Source organism: Tupaia chinensis, unplaced genomic scaffold, assembly GCF_000334495.1.
Source record: "Tupaia chinensis unplaced genomic scaffold, TupChi_1.0 Scaffold146740_1, whole genome shotgun sequence".
NCBI lineage: Eukaryota > Metazoa > Chordata > Mammalia > Scandentia > Tupaiidae > Tupaia > Tupaia belangeri.
In genome coordinates, this window is record NW_006206595.1 from 1,348,550 (window position 1) to 1,353,320 (window position 4,771).

The 4,771-nt window shown below is 47.1% G+C and overlaps 1 protein-coding gene across 2 annotated transcripts in view; it reads right to left on the reverse strand.

Annotated features, from left to right (window-relative positions):
• Positions 1 to 928, reverse strand: part of SMUG1 (single-strand-selective monofunctional uracil-DNA glycosylase 1) — an 8,556-nt gene extending 7,628 nt beyond the window's left edge. The window contains exon 1 of one of the 2 annotated variants that reach the window (XM_027768514.1): positions 865 to 928. The gene's annotated coding sequence lies outside the window, so the exon portion shown is untranslated. The other variant, XM_027768515.1, reaches the window with a different exon arrangement.
• Between the last annotated feature and the right edge of the window lie 3,843 nt (positions 929 to 4,771).

The following is a 4,771-nucleotide window of genomic DNA, read 5'->3' on the forward strand; positions in this document are numbered from 1 at the left end:
GAAGAAACAGCCCCCAAAAAAAAAAACCCCCAAAAAAAAAAAAAAAAAAAAAAAAGAAAGAAAGAAGAAATGAATAAAATATAGGCCCGCCTTTAAGTAAGTTCATAAACTATGAATCTTTAAAAAAATTCATGGAAAATAGAAAAAACCCTACTATGTATAAATGTCAATTTCTTTTTTGGGGGGGAGGGGCACCAAAACAAACTTGTACTTCAATATCGCTTTTCTGGAAACTTTCTGAAATCCACATACCAAGAGGGCGGGTAACTGTAATACAATGTGATTTGAGCTTTACTATCCTGACAAACTACTACAGCAAAGGGAGCCCAAAACAGAAATTCAAAGTTCTACCTAAAGTCGCCAAGAGCCAGAAGCTTAAGAAATGAAGACACTTTATAAAATTGGGTGTCACATCCTATTAACTGCAAAGACAGCACGGGGTGACCCACTGAGGCCAGACTGATGGCAGGCTTCTCCGCCTTCAAATTCAGGGAAGTGAAGAAGGAATGCACGACACTCCCTGTCCCTTGTAGGCACTCCGGGAGTTCGCGATGTCAACGGCAAACCATTAAACCAAAAACGGTATTAGCTGAAAATGGACTCAAAAAGATCACTTCATTCCTCCTCACGGTCCCAAGGGGCCCGAAGAATAAGGCACCACACGAAACCTCCATCTGCCCCCGCGTGCTCCGCCGACCGGAAAGCCTTGACCCAGGCAGTTCCGTGAGTTCGGATCCCCTCTGCACCCGGCCTAGGCTCAGGCGGAGCCAGAACACTTCCCGCCTACCCTCGCTCCGCCCGCACAGCCCGGGAAGCCCCCAGCAGCACGCAGAGACCTGGGCTCGCGGCCTCCCACTTCCTCACCTGCTCCAGCGCCCCATCCGGTTTCCGGTTCCTCTCCCCACCCCGGCGCTGAGGACACTGGGAATCGTAGTCCGCGTTGTTTAGGGAAGGAGACTGGCATAACCGCGGTCACTTCCGTCGGAAATGCTCAAGTGCCCGGAAGGGGCTCTAGATTAGTTCTAAGTGGTGCTGGGGCTTGTAGTTTATCTTTTCCGTCAGGGTTTGGTAAGAAGTCTTCAGAAGTGAGAAACTGCGTTCTAGCTCTAACGGGTATCACTTTTTCAAAAGTCTGTTCACAGCACCTTTCCCCCAAGGACTGAGGCTCGGGAAGCTATGCCTCAATCACCTGCGGGTATTAGGGGTAAGGTTGACCATTTCTAGACCTTTTACTGCCCAGATATGAGACCTTTCCTTTGCAGTGCTCCAAAGGTCATTACAGAATATAGAGTTCTGGACCTGCATAGTCATTTCTGGCATCTAGTAGCAAGCATCCCACATTACTGTCCAGGCTCCTTTTCACAGCGTGACCATTTTCACTTCTCTCCCTCTTCTGCCTTGCTCTCTGCCCGGCCCTATAACCTCCTGTAATAGTCAGGGTTCCCCAAATAAACAGAACCACAGGATATATATTTATCATTCTATGTGAGGAGATGTATTATGGGAATTGACTCACAGAATTACGGAGGTCAACAAATCTCACAATCTGCTGATCTGCCTTCTGTAAACTGGAAAACCAGGAAAGCCAATGAGGTAATTTAGTTTGAGTCTCATGAGAAGGAGTGGAGGGGCCAACTGGTATGAGTCTCAGAACCCGGAAGCACAAGAACCATATGGTAGGAGAAGATGGCTGTCCCAAGTCATGAAGAGAGAGAGAAAATTTGGCTGCCTTCTGGTTTTGGGGTCTTCGGGGAACTAAAAGAGTAGGATAGAGTAGGATAATGTCTACCCACATTAGTAAGGTGATCTTCTTAACTCAGTCGGCCAATTCAAATGCTGATCTCTTCTGAAACATCCTCACAGACTTACCCAAAATGTTTTCCGAGCTATCTGGTATATGTCCACTCAAGTGGACATATAAAATTAGCCATCAAAGGTGGCATGGTGGTTGGGGAGCTGGACTCCCCCATAGTTGACCATGGTTCAAATCTCAGACCTGGTGGCTTGCTTTCTCATCTCTCTCTCTCATCAAGTTGAAAAAATAATGATAAATAAAATAATATAAATATTCTCTTTCTTTAAAAAAATTAACCATCACACTTCTTCCAACTCTTCCCCTCAAATACTCAAATACTCCAGGAAGCTGCCTTTCACCCATCCTAATCCCATGGCTGTACCTACCAGTCCATTCTCCCCACCTTCTCATCCCAATATTAATGTAAAGCTCTCCTATTCCTAGTTTTACTCTTGTCCTCTTTCTGTATCTCTTTCTGTGTCCTGACTATAATACTTTCCTTGGACTATAAACCCCCCCAAAGCCAGTTATCTTCTAGATTGTTCCTGCTCCTACCTCCTGAGCACAGCTAGGACTCCGATGGTCACAGAAGCAAAGTCTCCCTTGTAGATGGTAGGAAAGAAAACCAGTGAACCACCCCCACCCTTGCAAGACTTGGGAAACTGGATTAATCATATACCTCATGAAGTCCACTATTTCCTGAACTTTAATTTGTACCAGATTCTCCCCCTCTCTGTGGCTTTACCTTTCTTCTTTTTTTTTTTTTTTCCTTTGGAGAGGTTTTTGCTGTGGGGTGCCTGTGCGCACCAGAAAGACAGAGAGAGACAGACAGAAAGCAAGAAATTACCCCCCAGGGGGGATGGCCACGCCACAATCCCTTCTCCTTCGTTCTCCTCTCAGGATCTTGGGCACGCATGCACATGCGCCTGGCGTGAATTTAATCCACCAGGTCCGGGACTTAAACCGCAGTCAGCTACATGGGAGTTCAGCGATTACACTAACTGCTGGTCCCTCTGTGGCTTCACCTTTCTCAGCCTATGTAAATGTATCTCTGTCTCTAGTCTCTTGTATACCTTTCTCTTCACATCTGTGTTTTTCTGTCTCCTTCTGTGAATATCACCCTTCCTCTGCTTCTTTCTCTGGAATGACTGAAATAACAGTATTTATGTTTCTTTTAAAAAAAATAATTATTTTATTTCACTTATTATCATTATTATTTGTTTAATTTTGACCAGAGAGAGACAGAGAGAGAGTGAGAGAGGAAAAGTTGGAAAGCAAATCTCCAGGTCCAGGACTCAAACCGTGGTCGGCCATGTGGGAGTCCAGCACCTCAACCACCATGCCAACTGCCAGTCCCAAGAGTATTTATGTTTCTAGAACAGGTTCCCTATCTCCCTGTATCTATGCACTTGTGTATCTCTGAACAAGAACAAGGGGGAGAGCAAACCACACTGTGCTGTCATCTCATTGCCTAAGAATTTTGGGATCAGTGCCAGCCCCATGGCCTAGTGGTTAAGAGAGCCAGAACCCACGTGACTTTGAATCCCAGCCCTGGTGACTTGAAAAACACACTGGTCATATGTGCGTTCATGCCCCAAACCCTGACGGAATGGAGTAGAAGGGGTTGCAGCGTGGCCACACTCGACTGGGGTGCCTTCTCCCTCTCTCTTTTCTCAGGGTCTCTCTGGTGAGCCCACTTTCTGGCAATTTTTTTTAAATTCTAGGATCAGGAACTGGGTGATGGTGCAGTGGTGGCACATCTAAACCCACATGGGAAGGGTCCTGGTTTGCATCCTAGGCCCTCTCTGGGCATACTGAGTGTGTGCACAACTATGATCTAGGCCAATTGAAAACGAGGGTGGATGGTGGTGTTGAAATCCTGTTAGGTGTGCCTTTCTCTCTGTCTCTCTCCTCCTCTCTCTGTAAAGTTGACGTTTTTTTTTTACATAAAGAGGGAGCCAGCCAGATTGAATGGTGGTTAAGGTAGCTGGATCCCACATGGCCAACTGTGCAGTTCAAGTCCCAGATCTGGTGACTTAAAGAACATACTAGGTATGCATGTGTGCATGCCCAACATTCCAAGAAGAGGATGGAGGAAAACGGATTGCAGCGTGGCCATCCTCCTTACGGAGAGGGGCGATTTTCTCTCTCTCTCTCTCTTTGTGTGTGTGTTTCTGATGAGTACATACCCTCTATAGCAAAAATTGTTTTAAAAAGTGAGAAGAAAGAAATTCTAGGATCTCTACTGTCCCTTGGATAACCCTCTGGCCTCCTCTCTGCCCCTGCTTGCCCACAACTCCCAGTTTAGTATCTTGGCAGCCTCTTCACAGCCCCAAGCCTGCTTCTGACAGGACAACAATGAATGAAATGAGTGACAAGCAGAGATTTCCCCAGGAACCCGACCCCTGATTTCAACTGCCTGGAAGAATTATATTGTTATTTCTGTCCCCATAAGCCCATCCACCTCAGGGAGCTCAGAGAGAAAGCACAGATATATATATATATAAGGAGGAACTGAGGCTTGGACAGCCTACAGTGAGTCCCTACAGTTGACCTCAGGGGACTGGGGGTCTTTTCTGATTCTTGTCTAAGCTGCTCCTCCTCACCAGTGAGTCCCTCTCTGGGAAGATGGAGGTGAGGCAGTCTCCTGAAGAGGGGGTGCTTAGAAACAAGAGTCCCCGAGGCTTTCAAAAGGTAGAGCCCAGGAGATGGAACATGGGCTTCAGCGGGCCCACCCAACCAGCCTCATTCATTTCTTCAGTCTCTTGGTCCTCTGGGAAGTCTTACAGGGGCTGGCTGAGGGCGATTCATGAGTAGAGCCTGTGAAGCAGGCCTCTTACCCGTGGCCTGGTTAAGAGCCTGGAGAGCCAGGTCACCATCCTAGGACTGGGCCCTCTCCACTCACTAGCCTGCTTCTCCCGCCTGAGCTCAGACGAGAAGGGGTTAACATGCTCACTTGTTTTCCTTGGGCTGCTG